The sequence below is a fragment of the Salvelinus alpinus genome, chromosome 6, assembly GCF_045679555.1.
Source record: "Salvelinus alpinus chromosome 6, SLU_Salpinus.1, whole genome shotgun sequence".
Taxonomy (NCBI): domain Eukaryota; kingdom Metazoa; phylum Chordata; class Actinopteri; order Salmoniformes; family Salmonidae; genus Salvelinus; species Salvelinus alpinus.
In genome coordinates this window covers 42,054,327-42,072,952 of record NC_092091.1, presented here as the reverse complement: position 1 = coordinate 42,072,952, position 18,626 = coordinate 42,054,327, and the positions used below count along the sequence as shown (strand labels likewise).

At 42.7% G+C, this 18,626-nt stretch overlaps 1 protein-coding gene and 1 long non-coding RNA gene across 7 annotated transcripts in view; one reads left to right on the top strand and one right to left on the bottom strand.

The window, feature by feature from the left end:
• Positions 1-12,513: 12,513 nt before the first annotated feature.
• On the bottom strand, positions 12,514-14,237 carry LOC139578719 (uncharacterized). Its single transcript, XR_011675601.1, has 2 exons — positions 14,127-14,237; positions 12,514-12,933 (listed from the first exon to the last, which is right to left on the bottom strand). It is a non-coding gene; the product is annotated as an uncharacterized lncRNA (long non-coding RNA).
• LOC139578717 (SH3-containing GRB2-like protein 3-interacting protein 1) overlaps positions 13,587-18,626 on the top strand; it is a 105,741-nt gene continuing 100,701 nt past the window's right edge. For 3 of the 6 annotated variants that reach the window (XM_071406681.1, XM_071406678.1, XM_071406680.1), the window contains exon 1: positions 13,810-14,105. The gene's annotated coding sequence lies outside the window, so the exon portion shown is untranslated. Of the gene's footprint in view, positions 13,782-13,809; positions 14,106-18,626 lie in introns of those variants that run through there. The other 3 variants (XM_071406676.1, XM_071406677.1, XM_071406675.1) reach the window with 2 other exon arrangements.

The following is an 18,626-nucleotide window of genomic DNA, read 5'->3' as shown; positions in this document are numbered from 1 at the left end:
GGGCGCTGTTTCCCTCGCTCTGATGATTTCGCCGGTGAGATTTAGCCATTTGTGAATTGACAAAATGATGAAAACACATTGTTTTATTGGTAAAATAGTTGAAGAAGCCTGGCTTCCCTTGGCATCCCTGAATACACACCACTGGCTTTGGTTGCACTTGTTCACTCTGATGAGAATTCACAAAAGGCAATTCTATCAGCAGACAGTGCTCTGAATGGTGCTGCTTTTCTCCTATTCTTTTCTTGGTGTAGCCAGCCTACTTTTCTCTGGTAAAATGCCAAATTAACTTTAAGCAAAACATCAGGAGATGTAGCTGGCTACATTGTTTCTATGATAAACATTAGATATAGGATGGCCATGCATAGTTTTTCCAAAAAAGACCTTGCCTTTTCAAAGACCTTGCCTTTTCATTGTAAGCTCATTAACTTGTGTGGCTTCCAGCCAAATAGTGTTGCACTTCGGTTGTCATCTGATGAAAATGAAGCTATTTTCTAACAAATGTGTTGCACTAATGTATTTTCTGTGAAGGACAACTATAGTTGCATGTCCCTGATCCATCTATTGAAGCAAAAAAAAAAACTTGACTTTCAATATAAAACACGACCCTTGTCAATACACAGCTGGACTCATCTGCTCCCGCGTTCTCCTGTCGTGCCATTTACAAACAAACACGTGAATAGTTTAACTATTCTGGGGAACTACGGTAAGCTTCATAATGTAAAATAATGTGACAGGTGAAATGAAGAACGCAATCTGCTTTATCTCCTAACATATTACACGAGTTGACTGCAGGTATTTACTTGAAAAGTAGCTACAAATATTCAAATCTAAAGAAATAGTTTCCATGGTACTGACAGTATTGAAAAACCATCCTGTGGCTATTTCCAAATACCCCGGTATACACGGTATACCGCCCAAGCCTAGTGTGAACACACACACACACACACACACACACACACACACACACACACACACACACACACACACACACACACACACACACACACACACACACACACACACACACACACACACACACACACACACACACACACACACACACCCTCTGCAGAGCATCTGTTGCTGCTGTTGTGTTCCAGGCCGTTAAGATTAAGTTATGTTTGATTTTTCAGTGTCTGGTTGGCTCCTTTTCTGTGAATGACGCACAGCACAGTGCTACAGAATAACACTGAATAACTGTAACACTACCCCTCAAATCCTCCACTTCCTAAGCATCTGCTGTTTAGGGTGGGGGATTGGGGACTGGGTCTATACCCCAGGCAGTTGAGTTCTCCTGTGAAATAAAAACAGATAGTGAGCATATCCACAGAGAGTGTGAGGAACTGGGGGAGTACAGCTCAGTGGAGCTGTCAGAAGACAGACGGGAGAAAACAGGAGAAAGCAAGGGGAGGCAGGAGAAAGCAAGGGGAGATAGGGGCAGGAGAAAGCAGCGGGACAGAGAGAGGCACAAGAAAGCAAGGGGAATGGGGAAGGCAGGAAAAAGAAGGGGGAATGGGAGAGGCAGGAGAAAGCAGGAGGATACACTGAGAACAGAGAGTGAGGAGAGGAGGCAACATTAGCACAAACCAAACTTTAGCCTCACTCTCGCCGTCTTTCCCTCTCACTGCAGTGTTTCTGTTCTGAAGCAAGGAGAAGGGTGTATACTAGCTAAACACTGGAACTTTCCCTCTGCAGCAGAGATTACATCTATAGACGTGTTCAGAAGATACAGTTGAAGTCAGAAGTTTACATACACTTAGGTTGGAGTCATTAAAACTTGTTTTTCACTCCACATATTTCTTGTTCAAAACAATAGTTTTGGCAAGTCGGTTAAGACATCTACTATTTTTCCAACAATTGTTTACAGACAGATTATTTCACTTATAATTCCCTGTATCACAATTCCAGTTGGTCAGAAGTTTACATACACTAAGTTGACTGTGCCTTTAAACAGCTTGGAAAATTCCAGAAAATGATGTAATGGATTAAGAAGCTTCTGATAGGCTAATTGACATAATTTGAGTCAATTGGAGGTGTACCTGTGGATGTATTTCAAGGCCTACCTTCAAACTTAGTGCCTCTTTGCTTGACATCATGGGAAAATCAAAAGAAATCAGCTAAGACCTCAGAAAAAAAATTGTGGACCTCCACAATTCTGGTTCATCCTTGGGAGCAATTTAGAAACGCCTGAAGGTACCACGTTCATCTGTACAAACAATAGTACACAAGTATAAACACCATGGGACCATGCAGCCGTCATACAGCTCAGGAAGGAGACGCGTTCTGTCTCCAAGAGATGAATGTACTTAGGTGCAAAAAGTGCAAATCAATCCCAGAACAACAGCAAAGGACCTTGTGAAGATGCTGGAGGAAACAGGTACAAAAGTATCTATATCCACAGTAAAACGAGACCTATATCGACATAACCTGAAAGGCTGCTCAGCAAGGAAGAAGCCACTGCTCCAAAACCGCCATAAAAAAGCCAGACTACAGTTTGCAACTGCACATGGGGACAAAGATCGTACTTTTTGAAGAAATTACCTCTGGTCTGATGAAACAAAAATAGAACTGTTTGGCCATAATGATCATCGTTATGTTTGGAGGAAAAAGGCGGAGGCTTGCAAGCCGAAGAACATTATCCCAACCGCAAAGCATCATGTTGTGGGGGTGCTTTGCTGCAGGAGGGACTGATGCACTTCCTAAAATAGATAGCATCATGAGGGAGGAAAATTATGTGGATATATTGAAGCAACATCTCAAGACATCAGTCAGGAAGTTGAAGCTTGGTCGCAAATGGGTCTTCCAAATGGACAATGACCCCAAGCATACTTCCAAAGTTGTGGCAAAATGTCTTAAGGACAACAAAGTCAAGGTATTGGAGTGGTCATCACAAAGCCCTGACCTCAATCCCATAGAAAAGTTGTGGGCAAAACTGAAAAAGCATGTGCGAGAAAGGAGGCCTACAAACCTGACTCAATTACACCAGCCCTGTCAGGAGGAACGGGCCAAAATTCACCCAACTTATTGTGGGAAGCTTGTGGAAGGCTAACCGAAACGTTTGACCCAAGTTAAACAATTTAAAGGCAATGCTACCAAATACTAATTAAGTGTATGTCAACTTCTGACCCACTGGGAATGTGATGAAAGAAATAAAAGCTGAAATAAATCTTTCTCTCTACTATTATTCTGACATTTCACATTCTTAAAATAAAGTGGTCATCCTAACTGACCTAAGACAGGGACTTTTTACTAGGATTAAATGTCAGGAATTGTGAAAAACTGAGTTTACATGTATTTTGCTAAGGTGTATGTAAACTTCCGACTTCAACTGTAACTGCTGTGTGACCAACAGGATCTGCTCATATCAACTGATCAGTGGAGGCTACTGAGGGGAGGATGGCTCATAATCATGGCTTCAATGGAATGGTATCAACCACATGTTTGATACCATGCCATTGACTCCATTCCAGCCATTATTATGAGCCGTCCTCCCCTCAGCAGCCTCCACTGCAACTGATGTCTCATCTCCTCCTCGCCAGTCAATAGGTGTGTGTGTGTGTGTGAGAGAGAGAGAGAGAGAGAGAGAGAGAGAGAGAGAGAGAGAGAGAGAGAGAGAGAGAGAGAGAGAGAGAGAGAGAGAGAGAGAGAGAGAGAGAGAGAGAGAGAGAGAGAGAGAGAGAGAGAGAGAGAGAGAGAGAGAGAGAGAGAGAGAGAGAGAGAGAGAGAGAGAGAGAGAGAGAGAGTACAACATTTTGGGTTCAATGTGTACTGTATCATAGCTCTGCCTCTGCCCTGTCATGGCAGAGGTGTTGGCATGACAACAGCACCAGAGGCAGTCTGAGCCATTACGTTTAGTCAGTTTTATGCATTATAATACTCATAGTATCTTTGCAATGTGGCGTGCATATGAACTCAAGATAGTGCATTTTGATTGTTACAGAGCAGACATCATCATGCCCTGTTTATACAAACATAAAACAATAGGGGTCTAGCCCCTCTTGAGGTTCTTGAGAGACCAGCCTGGGAAGTGAGAGAAGGGAAGAAGTACATTTGAGCAGCAGAAAGAGATGAAAAAATAAGACTGAATGACAACCCAAGAAGACTCGAGGTTGTAATCGCCGCCAAAGGTGCTTCAACAAAGTACTGAGCAAACGGTCTGAAAACTTATGTAAATAACCTATTTCTGTATTCAAATTGCAACCATTTCTAAAAACTTGTTTTTCGCTTTGTGATTATGGGGTATTGTGTGTAGATTGATGAGGGGAAAATTTATTTTATCAATTTTAGAATAAGGCTAACATAACAAAATGTGGAAAAGGTGAAGGGGTCTGAATACTTTCCGAAAGCACTGTATCCATAATAATCGAATCATGTAGACTAACCTACATGGGATGGAAACATTCAGTACATGAAAACTTAAGCGAAAAAGGCAGCTTCATTAAATAGTACCGGCAAAACACCATTCTCAACGTCAACAGTGAAGAGGCGACTCCGGGATGCTGGCCTTCTAGGCAGAGTTGCAAAGAAAAAGCCATATCTCAGACTGGCCAATAAAAATAACAGATTAAGATGGGCAAAAGAACACAGACACCGGAAGGCCAGAATCCCGGAGTCGCCTCTTCACTGTTGACGTTGAGACTGGTGTTTGCGGTTACTATTTAATCAATCTGCCAGTTGAGGACTTGTGAGGTGTCTGGACTAGACACTCTAATGTACTTGTCCTCTTGCTCAGTTGTGCATCAGGGCCTCCCACTCTTTCTATTCTGGTTAGAGCCATTTTGTGCTGTTCAGTGAAGGGAGTAGTACACAGCATTGCACGAGATCTTCAGGTTCTTGGCAATTTCACGCATAGAATAGCCTTAATTTCTCAGAATAAGAATAGACTGATGAGTTTCAAAAGAAAGTTATTTGTTTCTGGCCATTTTGAGCCTGTAATCTAACCCACAAATGCTGATGCTCCAGATAATCAACTAGTCTAAAGGCCAGTTTTATTGCTTCTTTAATCAGGACAACAGTTTTCAGCTGTGCTAACATAATTGCAAAAGGGTTGTCTAATGATCAATTAGCCTTTTAAAATGACAAACTTGGATTAGCTAACATAACGTGCCATTGGAACACAGGAGTGATGATTGCTGATAATGGGCCTCTGTACACCTATGTAGATATTCCATAAAAAATCTGCCGTTTCCAACTACAATAGTCATATACAACATTAACAATGTATTTCTGATCAATTTGATGTTATTTTAAATGGACAAAAAATATAGGCTTTTCTTTCAAAAACAAGGACATTTGTAAGTGACCCCAAACATTTGAACGGTAGTGTATGGTTCATAAATTACAGACAATTTACTCTGAGAATTTAGCATGATTAGAGTGAATAGAATGTCATTACTGCCATGGACGGTCAAAAGTGGTCGCTGCTCAATAGAACTGTCACTGCTCCGTGGGCAGAACGGCGCAAACTTCAAACGTCAACTGACAAGCTAGCTAGTGACTGCAGGTTTGTGTGATAACATGGTCATTTTCTAAATTAAAACCGTGGAATACAAAACTAAATCTAGCATATGTTAAATATATTTATATATACAGTGTCTTCGGAAAGTTTTCAGACCCATAGACTTTTCCCACATTTTGTTTGACTTATTCTAAAATTGATAAAAAAACAATAAAAAATCCTCATCAATCTACACACAATACCCTATAATGACAAAGACCCCCTCTCACCCGCAGAGGTGGGAGGAGGGAACTGGTGGGGGTTAACAACTCACGCCCTGTTGTAAATCAAGTACAGAACATTCAGCTCTCTGTCTCCAATGTTCACCAGAGGAATGTCTTTTGTTTCAACAGACTTTTCCTGACGCAACTCTAACACGTTCTTAAGCAAATACTGGAATAATATTTCTCACATAGAACGTGTGGAATGGTCAGAGGCAATCTAAAGAACACTAATGTTGTTTTGTTTGTTATTTTGTGATGTCATTAAAAATGTAAAAGGAAATACTGTAACTTGGAAAGTATGCCCACTACATGTACAAAGTTTCCATCCTATGCGTTGTGTATGGTATATGAAAAGTTATGAAAGTGTGTTTGTTAATAAGAGAGGAATGTGATTTGAGAAACTATAAGAGAAAATTGTTCACATAAACTTTGCACAGTGACAAGTCACTCCCCTGAGTGAGGTCAGAGAGCATGTCAGCCTGACAGAACCACCCTTTAGAACAAACTGTATAAAATTATGGGTTAAGAATTAACATATCAAACCAGAGAGACGTAGAGCTGCAGCTTTACGTTTGAAGTGGTCTGAACTCTGAATCTCAACACGAGACAATAAACTCAACTCCCGGACAATCACTGGTACAGCTGATTAGCTGTCCTAAGTAAAGTATCTAGAAAAGTGAATTTAAGTGGGACCATTCTACTAATCTGCTCAAACCATCGTATTACGCTACTCTCATCACCCCACTGGGAACCATTGACATGGCTGGCTAGCCTATCTTCAAAGAGGCATCTTCCAGAGCGAATAGAAGGAAAATCAACTCTGTACTTCTGTTCAGGACTACATGACAAGTCACCGGATACCGGACAACTACAGAGAAGAACAACAGTAGAAGACTTGTTGGAACCATTTCTGGACAATCAGAGCCTTACAAGCGTGCCGTGAAAAGGCCCAAACCCTTTCCAAGTCGGCCCGGTTCCAAGAGAGATACACGGCAAACCAAGGCATCTCGCGTAAATACATACATGATTTCTTACTCCAAGCGGGTGGCGGTCCGTGTGCAAATTATAGGAGTACTATAAGTGAGAGTAGATGTACATGTTTCTAAATGTACCAACGTTAAATGTCTCTCTCTCGCACTCTCCATGTCTTTTATAACAAGCAGCCATACTGTTGTGAGTCCGTTATGGACCTGTTTTTAACGTTTTAAGTGTGTATGTTCCTCCCAGTCTTGAGGTCCTGAGCTCTCTGGAGCAGGTTATCACGAAGGATCTCTCTGTAATTTGCTCTGTTCATCTTTGTCTTGATCCTGACTCGTCTCCCAGTCCCTGTCACTGAAAAACATCCCCACAGCATGATGCTGCCACCACCATGCTTCACCGTAGGGACGGTGCCAGGTTTCCTCCAGATGTGACACTTGGCATTCAGGCCAAAGAGTTCAATCTTGGTTTCATCAGACCAGAGAATCTTGCTTCTCATGGTCTGAGAGTCTTTGGGTGGCTTTTGGCAAACTCCAAGCAGGCTGTCATGTGCCTTTTACTGAGGAGTGGCATCCGTCTGGCCACTCTACCATAAAGGCCTGATTGGTGGAGTGCTGCAGAGATGGTTGTCCTTCTGGAAGGTTCTCCCATCTCCACAGAGGAACGCTAGAGCTCTGTCAGAGTGACCATTGGGTTCTCGGTCACCTCCCTGACCAAGGCCCTTCTCCCCTCATTACTCAGTTTGGCTGGGCGGCCACCTCTAGGAAGAGTCTTGTTGGTTCCAAACTCAAATCAAATGTTACTGGTCACATACACATGGTTAGTAGATGTTAATGCAAGTGTAGCAAAATGCTTGTGCTTCTAGTTCCGACAGTGCAGTAATATCTAACAAGTAATCTAACAAATTCACAATGACTACCTTATACACACACAATGTAAGGGGATGGAATAAGAATATGTACATATAAATATATAGATGAGCGATGGCTGTGCGGCATAGGCAAGATGTAATAGATGGTTTAAAATACAGTATATACATTTGAGATGAGTAATGTAGGATATGTAAACATTAATAAAGTGGCATTATTTAAAGTGACTACTGATACTGTTGATGGAATTTATAGGTTTAAATGAATGACTAGAATATTCCACCTTGAAGCCATATAATTGTATGAAATTGATTAGAATCATAAAATTAGAATAAATTACGTGTGTAGTGCTAGTCAGTAAAATTATAATAAATGATGTGTGTAGTTTTAGTCAGAATTAGGGTAAAACAATATAACTGTAACAATGTCTATTATAGTATCTTAAAAACAGACTGTCTGAGCAAGATTCGGTGCCGACCTTGGCTGGGGGGCCACTGAGAGTACTTCCCAGGGTCTCCCTATCTTGAGGGAGGACGGGGAGTGATTCTCACTGACTCCCCTAATCTTTGTCGGCTGGGTAGTGGGACAGTGTGTGCGTAAGATACCTAATGTTTGTGTGTGAAAGTATGTGCGTAAGAAGCCAGTATAAAATGAATGTTTTATTACAACTAACCAGCGCGCCGGTGAATAAACATTTTGACTATCATAGCTGGGGCCTCTGTCTGTTTTCATTTCAACCAGTATCTTATAAATTCTGGGTTACAGACTGAGTAGTTAATTGAAGTTCAGTTTAATTGAAGTTCAATTCTCTTAACAGATACCTTTATTAAATCCATTTATTAATGTGACCAGTGATTTGAGTCTGTATGTTGGCAGCAGCCTCTCTATATTACTGATGGCTGTTTAACAGTCTGATGCCCTTGAGACAGAAGCTGTTTTTCAGTCTCTCTGTCCCAGCTTTGATGCACCTGTACTGACCTCGCCTTCTGGATGATAGCGGGGTGAACAGGCAGTGGATTGGGTGGTTGTTGCCCTTGATGATCTTTTTGGCCTTCCTGTTACATCGGGTGCTGTAGGTGTCCTGGAGGGCTGGTAGTTTGCCCCCGGTGATGCTTGTGCAGACCACAACATCATCTGGAGAGCCCTTTTGTTGGTCCGGTGCCGTTGCCGTGCCAGGCGATGATACAGCCCGACAGGATGCTCTTGACTGTGCATCTGTAAAAGTTTGTGAGGGTTTTAGGTGACAAGCCAAATTTCTTCAGCCTCCTGAGGTTGAAGAGGCGCTGTTGCGCCTTCTTCACCACGCTGTCTGTGTGGGTGGACAATTTCAGTTTATCCGTGATCTGAACGCAGAGGACCTTAAAATGTATCTTCTCCACTACTGTTCCGTCAATATGGATAGGGGGGGTGCTCCCTCTACTGTTTCCTGAAGTCCACGATCATCTCCTTTGTTTTGTTGACGTTCAGTGAGAGGTTATTTTCCTGACACCACATTCCGAGGGCCCTCATCTCCTCCCTGTAGACTGTCTCGTCGTTGTTGGTAATCCATCCTACCACTGTAGTGTCGTCTGCAAACTTGATGATTGAGTTGGAGGCGTGCATAGCCACGCAGTCATGGGTGAATAGGGAGGACAGGAGAGGGCTGAGAACGCACCCTTGTGGGGCCCCGGTGTTGATGATCAGCGGGGTGGAGAAGTTGTTTCCTACCTTCACCACCTGGTAGTCTGTCAGAAAGTCCAGAAGCCAGTTGCACAAGGCGGGGTCGAGAACCAGGGTCTCAAGCTTAATGATGAGTTTGAAGGGTACTATTGTGTTGAATGATGAGCTGTAGTCAATGAACGGCATTCTTACATAGGTATTCCTCTTGTCCAGATGAGATAGGACAGTGTGCAGTGTGATTGCGATTGCATCGTCTGTGGACCTATTGGGGCGGTAAGCAAATTGGAGTGGGTCTAGGGTATCAGGTAGGGTGGAGGTGATATGATCCTTGACTAGTCTCTCAAAGCACTTCATGATGACAGAAGTGGGTGTTACAGGGCAATAGTCATTTAGTTCTGTTACTTTAGCTTTCTTGGGAACAGGAACAATGGTGGCCATCTTGAAGCATGTGGGAACAGCAGACTGGGATAGGGATTGATTGAATATGTCCATAAACACACAAGCCAGCTGGTCAGCGCATGCTCTGAGGACGGGTCTAGGGATGCCATCTGGGCCGGCAGCCTTGCGAGGGTTAACACATTTAAACGTTTTACTCACATCGGCCACGGAGAAGGAAAGCCCACAGTCTTTGGTAGCGGGCCGTGTCGTTGTCATATCCCAGTCCACTTGATCGAAGCAATCTTGAAGCATGGAATCCGATTGGTTAGACGTGGATGGTGGATGGTGTGCTTGCCTTCTAAGTCTGACCAGGAGGCCGCTCCGTCTACCTCTCCTGCGGCGACGACGTTGTTTTGGGTCGGCCTCTGGGATTAGATCCAATGTCCAGAGTGGAGTTCCGAAAAAAGGATCCGCTTCGGGAAAGTCGTATTCCTGGTCGTAATGTTGGTAAGTTGACGTCGCTCTTATATTCAATAGTTCTTCCAGGCTGTATGTAATAACACTTAAGATTTTCTTGGATAACAATGTAAGTAAAAAACAAATTACTGCATAGTTTCCTAAGGACTTGAAGCGAAGCGACCTTCTCTGTCGGAGCCATCTCTCGGGGCCATCTTGCATTTAACTTCTTCCATTTAAGAATGATGAAGGCCACTGTGTTCTTGGGGACCTTCAATGCTGCAGACATTTTTTTGTACCCATCCTCAGATCTGTGCCTCAACACAATCCTGTCTCGGAGCGCTACGGACAATTCCTTTGACCTCATGGCTAGGTTTTTGTCAACTGTGGGACCTTATAAAGAAAAGTGAGTGCCTTTACAAATCATGTCCAATCAATTGAATTTAACACAGGTGGACTACAATCAAGTTGTAGAAACATCTCAAGGATGAACATTGGAAAAAGGATGCACCGGAGCTCAATTTCGAGTTTCATAGCGAACGGTCTTAATACTTATGTAAATAAGGTATCTGTTTTTTTTAAATAAAATTGCAAAAATTTCTTTAAACCTGTTTTCTCTTTGTGATTATGGGGTATTGTGTGTAGATTGCTGAGGATTTTTTATTTTTTGAATAAGCCTGTAACGTAACAAAATGTGGAAAAAGTCAAGGGGTCTGAATGCTTTCCGAAGGCACTGTACATACATACATACATACATACATACAGTTGAAGTCAGAAGGTTACATACACCTTAGCCAAATACATTTAAACTCAGCTTTTCAAAACTCCTGACATTTAATCCTGACATAAAAATTCCTGTCTTAGGTCAGTTAGGATCACTACTTTATTTTAAGAATGTGAAATGTCAGAATAATAGTAGAGAGAATTATTTATTTCAGCTTTTATTTCTATCATCACATTCCCAGTGTGTCAGACATTTACATACACTCAATTCGTATTTGGTAACATTGCCTTTAAATTGTTTAACTGGGTCAAATGTTTTGGGTAGCCTTCCACAACCATCTTTCAATAAGTTGGGTGAATTTTGGCCCATTCCTCCTGACAGAGCTGGTGTAACTGAGTCAGGTTTGTAGGCCTCCCTGCTCGCACACGCTTTTTCAGTTCTGCCCACAAATTTTCTATAGGATTGAGGTCAGGGCTTTGTGATGGCCACTCCAATACATTGACTTTGTTGTCCTTAAGACATTTTGCCACAACTTTGTAAGTATGCTTGGGGTCATTGTCAATTTGGAAGACCCATTTGCGACCAAGTTTTAACTTCCTGACTGATGTTTTGAGATGTTGCTTCAATATATCCACATAATTTTCCTCCCTCATGATGCCATCTATTTTGTAAAGTGCACCAGTCCCTCCTGCAGCAAAGCACCCCCACAACATGATGCTGCCACCCCCGTGCTTCACGGTTGGGATGGTGTTCTTCGGCTTGCAAGCCTCCCCCTTTTTCTCCAAACATAACGATGGTCATTATGGCCAAACAGTTTTTGTTTCATCAGACCAGAGGACATTTCTCCATGTGCAGTTGCAAACCGTAGTCTGGCTTTTTTTATGGCGGTATTGGAGCAGTAGCGTCTTCCTTGCTGAGCAGCCTTTCAGGTTATGACGATATAGGACTTTTACTGTGGATATAGATACTTTTGTACCTGTTTCCTCCAGCATCTTCACAAGGTCCTTTGCTGTTGTTCTGGGATTGATTTGCACTTTTTGCACCCAAGTACGTTCATCTCTAGGAGACAGAACTCCTTCCTGAGCGGCATGACAGCTGCGTGGTCCCATGGTGTTTATACTTGCGTACTATTGTTTGTACAGATGAACGTGGTACCTTCAGGCATTTGGAAATTGCTCCTAAGGATGAACCAGACTTTTGGAGGTCTACAATTTTTTTTCTGAGGTTTTAGCGGATTTCTTTTGATTTTCCCATGATGTCAAGCAAAGAGGCACTGAGTTTGAAGGTAGGCCTTGAAATACATCCACAGGTATATCCCCAATTGACTCAAATGATGTCAATTAGCCTATCAGAAGCTTCTAATGCCATGACATCATTTTCTGGAATTTTCCAAACTGTTTAAAGGCACAGTCAATTTAGTGTACGTAAACTTCTGACCCACTGGAATTGTGATACAGTGAATTATAAGTGAAATAATCTGTCTGTAAACAATTGTTTGAAAAATGACTTGTTTCATGCACAAAGTAGATGTCCTAACCGACTTGCCAAAACTATAGTTTGTTAACAAGAAATTTGTTCAGTGGTTGAAAAACGAGTTTTAATGACTCCAACCTAAGTGTATGTAAACTTCCGACTTCAACTGTAGATACATACATACATACATACATACATACATACAGTACCAGTCAAACGTTAGGACACACCTACTCACTCAAGGGACACACCTTCTCATTCATTTTCTTTATTTGTATTATTTTCTACATTGTAGAATAATAGTGAAGACATCAAAACTATGAAATAACACATATGGAATCATGTAGTAAACAAAAAAGTGTTAAACAAATCAAAATATATTTGAAATTCTTCAAAGTAGCCACTCTTAGCCTTGATGACAGCTTTGCACACGCTTGGCATTCTCTCAACCAGCTTCTCATGGAATGCTTTTCCAACAGTCTTGAAGGAGTTCCCACATGCTGAGCACTTGTTGGTTGATTTTCCTTCACTCAGCGGTCCAACTCCTTCCAAACCATCTCAACTGGGTTGAGGTCAGGTGACCGTGGAGGCCATGTTAGCTGATGCAACACTCCATCACTCTCCTTATTGGTCAAATAGCCCTTACACAGCCTGGAGGTGTGTTGGGTCATTGTCCTGTTGAAAAAGAACCAGATGGGGGTGCTTTGCTGGTGACACTGTCAGTGATTTACTTAGAATTCAAGGCACACTTAACCAGCATGGCGACCACAGCATTCTGCAGCGATACGCCATCTATCTGGTTTCCGCTTAGTGGGACTATAATTTATTACTAAGAAGCTGGTTTAGAGAATGCCAAGAGTGTGCAAAGTTGTCATCAAGGCAAAGGGTGGCTACTTTGAAGATTCTCAAATATAAAATATATTTGATTTGTTTAACACTTTTTTGGTTACTACATGATTCCATATGTGTTATTTCACAGTGTTGAGGTCTTCACTATTATTCTACAATGTAGAAAATAGTAAAAATTATTTAAAACCCTTAAATGAGTAGTTGTGTCAAAACTTTTGACTGGTACTGTATATTAATTTACAAAGCTAACAGACTGAAATTTAACATCTTACCCTGCCTGAATAAACCTGTTCCACTTTTCATGGCTATTTCTGAGTCTTTCCCTTTAAATTGCCATAGAAACGGCCCCTCCCAACGTTTATTGGTCGGGGTTAGAGGACAGACGAAACTGACGAGGATATCAAGTTGAGTTTGATTGGTCCAAAGCGTGGAAACCTTTCCAAATTTTACAAAGCCGAAATATGGTCGAGATATAACAAATAGCTGCGCGGTCTAAACTAGCAACAGTCACACCACAAACTAACGTTCTGCTTTAATCAGGTGATAATATTGTAGAGAACAATTTAATGGTTAATTGAATGTAATGTATAATGGCATAGGCTAAATAAAACAAAGTTTAGACATTCATTTAGTAGCACCCTCTTGAATTTACCCATATTCCACTACATTCTAGAGTAAGTGAACGCCCTACCATCCCGGAAAAATTGGGTCCCCGCTGAAAAACTTTGAATGCCATTCACATAATGCATTTGCCAACCTTACTTTGTTACAGAAACGTTGTTTTTAAAGCCCAGAGAATCAAGTGTAGTTCTGCTGGAAAAGCCAGCCGACTTCACAACACAACACATGTCCCTGTGCTGTTCCACTCGTGACAAGTACGGCGACATGTGCATATCAACCCTAATGATGCGGAGACACGGTCACTGAACTAACTACATGGCAATTCTGTCGAATAAATACCTATTTTACACTGCAGAGAGAAGACGACGGACGCACAGGTGAATATCATCATGTTTTACCATTTGAATTTGTTTTGGAAGGTGGAGTAGAGATGTTTTGAAAGCGCTTCCTTGTTGATAAATGATTGCGTAATCGGTGTACGATTGGGTGTGAAAATGTTATTGTTTCTTCTCGACCGTCGAAGATCTTTGATAGTTTCAATATGAGTCGGATGAACCATGATGATTATGAGGGGCGTAATACAGAAGAGAGGGAGGCTATTAGGAACATGAAATAAGATCTTAAGTTATAACGTCAACAGATAGCTTCATAACACTGCAACCTCCTAAAACACGTTACTAACTGTCCTCTATACTTTTGCTACAGAATATTATTATTAACATCTGATCTTACAATTTCTAAACATGTTTTTTGAACTTGTGATGCAGAGATAACTCCACTGGATCAAATTAGTTTATATTGTAACATGTGACTGATGTTAGTGTAATTCAACATTTGCATAATATATAAAAATGTATATTTGAATATCCACTTCCCTACAAAGAACAAAAAAAATCACTATCTATATAGTCTATTATTGGTTGGTCTATATTATAAGGTCAGGCTATATTTAAACCATAAGGCCCGAGGTGGTGTGGTAATTTTTTAAATTGAACTTTTATTTAATTAGGCAAGTCAGTTAAGAACAAATTCTTATTTACTATGACGGCCTATCAAAAGGCAAAAGGCCTCCTGCAGGGACGGCGGGTGGGATTAAAAATCAATTAAATAAATGTATAGGATAAAACACACATCACAACAAGAGAGACAACACAGCACTACATAAAGAGAGACCTAAGAAAACAACAACTTAGTATTCCATGAGTCCTGTCCCTTGTATATATCTTTTTACATATTTTTCTTCGCATATCTTTAAAAAATATTTTCCTAAACAGCAACTTCTAAATACTCTCCTTCAACCTGCCTCACCCAATGTGGCGTGGCGCTTTTTTTCTAAAGTATTTTTATTTACTTCGGTTCTGGAATCCCTCAACTGAAGCTAGCCTGCTAACTACCTACCAGCTATCAGTTAGCAAACCATTGCTAGCGGTCATCAGCTAACCTTTAGCTCGGAAAGCTCTCGCCAGTTCGAACAACGTGACTCAAACCAGAGCATAACGGACCTATTTCTTTCCATATCCCCGGATTCCTACCGCAAACTCTGAACATTTTCATCTGGATCTTCGCAACTAGCTAACCACAATCCCGGGTGACCACTCTTGGCTAGCGTTTCCATCCCGGAGCAAGCACCAATTAGCCTGAAGCTAGCCCGGCCAGTGCTCCTGTGCTACCACCAAAGCCCACTCCTGGGCTACAATATCCGGACCCCTTCTACTGTCGGTACGTGGCACGGAACCCCGCCGATCCTCTACGACTGGAATACCGACATAATCTGCCCGAGGACTCCAACAGGCCCCTCAGGCGCGACGCCCGCTGAAGGCCCATTCTGCTAACCTGCTAGGCCTGCTTGCTACCTAGGTCTTCCTGGAACCCTACTAATTCCACGACTGGGCTATCGATGTCACCGCACGAAGAGGCAAAAACAGACTTACCCCCATTGCGACGTCCCCCAAAGGCTAACTTGCTAGCCCCGGTCTGCTAACTGCTAGCTTGCCTGCCCCGGTCTGCTAACTGCTAGCTTGCCTTCCCCGGTCTGCTAACTGCTAGCCCCTGCTAACTGCTTGCTTGCTAACCCGGTCTGCTAACTGCTTGCTTTTTTAGCCCCGGCCTACTAACTGTTAGCTTGTTAGCATCGGCCTGCTAACTGTCTGAATCGCCGTGTCCCCAGTCAGCCCAACCACTCACTGTACCCATATGTTCACTTGGCTACGCATGCCTCTCTCTAATATCAGTATGCCTCGTCCATTACTGTCCTGGTTAGTGATTACTGTCTTATTTCACTGTAGAGCCTCTAGCCCTGCTCAATATGCCTTAACCAACCATGTTGTTCCACCTCCTACATATGCGATGACATCACCTGGTTTAAACGTCTCTAGAGACTATATCTCTCTCATCATTACTCAATGCCTAGGTTTACCTCCACATCCTACCTTACCTTTGTCTGTACACTATGCCTTGAATCTATGCTATCGAGCCCAGAAACCTGCTCCTTTTACTCTCTGTTCCGAACGTGCTAGACGGCCAGTTCGTATAGCATTTAGCCGTACCCTTATCTTACTTCTCCTCTGTTCCTCTGGTGATGTAGAGGTTAATCCAGGTCCTGCAGTGCCTAGCCCCACTCCCACTCCCCAAGTGCTCTCATTTGTTGACTTCTGTAACCGTAAAAGCCTTGGTTTCATGCATGTTAACATTAGAAGCCTACTCCTTAAGTTTGTTTTACTCACTGCTTTAGCACATTCTGCCAACCCGGATGTCTTAGCCGTGTCTGAATCCTGGCTTAGGAAAACTACCAAAAACCCTGAAATCTCCATCGCAAACTATAACATTTTCCGCCAAGATAGAACTGCCAAAGGGGGCGGTGTTGCAATCTACTGCAAAGATAGCCTGCAGATTTCTGTATTACTATCCAAGTCTGTACCCAAACAATTCGAGCTTCTTCTTCTAAAAATTCACCTTTCCAGAAACAAGTCTCTCACTGTTGCTGCTTGCTATAGACCTCTCTCTGCCCCCAGCTGTGCCCTCGATACCATATGTGAATTGATTGTTATCTATCTTCTGAGCTCGTGCTACTAGGTGACCAAAACTGGGACATGCTTAACACCCCGGCCATCCTACAATCTAAGCTTGATGCCCTCAATCGCACACAAATTATCAATGAACCTACCAGGTACAACTCCAATCCGTAAACACGAGCACCCTCATAGATGTCATCCTAACTAACTCGCCCTCCAAATACACCTCTGCTGTTTTCATTCAAGATCTCAGCGATCACTGCCTCATTGCCTGCATCCGTAATGGGTCTGCGACCAAACGACCACCCCTCATCACTGTCAAACGCTCCCTAAAACACTTCTGCGGACAGGCCTTTCTAATTGACCTGGCCGGGGTATCCTGTAATGACATTGACCTCATCCCGTCAGTAGAGGATGCCTGGCTATTCTTTAAAAGTGCCTTCCTCACCATCTTAAATAAGCATGCCCCATTCAAAAAATGTTGAACTAGGAATAGATATAGTCCTTGGTTCACTCCAGACCTGTCTGCCCTTGACCAGCACAAAAACATACTGTGGCGTTCTGCATTAGCATCGAATAGCCCTCGTGATATGCAACTTTTCAGGGAAGTTAGGAACAAATATACACAGGCAGTTAGGAAAGCTAAGGCTAGCTTTTTCAAACAGAAATTTACATCCTGTAGTACTAACTCAAAAAAGTTCTGGGACACTGTAAAGTCCATGGAGAAAAAGAGCACCTCCTCCCAGCTGCCCATTGCTCTGAGAATAGGAAACACTGTCACCACCGATAAATCCACTATAATTGAGAATTTCAATAAGCATTTCTCTACGGCTGGCCATGCTTTCCACCTGGCTACCCCTACCCCGGTCAACTGTGCAGCACCCTCCACAGCAACCCGCCAAAGCCCCCACCATTTCTCCTTCACCCAAATCCAGAAAGCTGATGTTCTGAAAGAGCTGCAAAATCTGGACCCCCTACAAATCAGCCGGGCTAGACAATCTGGACCCTCTCTTTCTAAAATGATCTGCCGAAATTGAGGCAACCCCTATTACTAGCCTGTTCAACCTCTCTTTCGTATCGTCTGAGATTCCCAAAGATTGGAAAGCTGCCGCGGTCATCCCCCTCTTCAAAGGGGGTGACACTCTAGACCCAAACTGCTACAGACCTATATCTATCCTACCCTGTGCTATGCAATCTGGTTTCAGGGCTGGTCATGGGTGCACCTCAGCCACGCTCAAGGTCCTAAACGACATCATAACTGCCATCGATAAGAGACATTACTGCGCAGCTGTATTCATCGACCTGGCCAAGGCTTTCGACTCTGTCAATCACCACATTCTTATTGGCAGACTCGACAGTCTTGGTTTCTCAAATGATTGCCTCGCCTGGTTTACCAACTACTTCTCTGATAGAGTTCAGTGTGTCAAATCGGAGGGCCTGTTGTCCGGACCTCTGGCAGTCTCTATGGGGGTGCCACAGGGTTCTATCCTCGTGCCGACTCTGTTCTCTGTATACATCAATGATGTTGCTCTTGCTGCTGGTGATTCTCTGATACTCCTCTACGCAGACGACACCATTCTGTATACTTCTGGCCCCTCTTTGGACACTGTTAACTAACCTCCAGACGAGCTTCAATGCCATTCAACTCTCCTTCCGTGGCCTCCAACTGCTCTTAAACGCAAGTAAAACTAAATGCATGCTATTCAACCGATCACTGCCCACACCTGCTCGCCCGTCCAGCATCACTACTCTTGACGGCTTTGACTTAGAATACGTGGACAACTACAAATACCTAGGTGTCTGTTTAGACTGTAAACTTTCCTTCCAGACTCACATTAAGCATCTCCAGTCCAAAATTAAATCTAGAATCGGCTTCCTATATCGCAA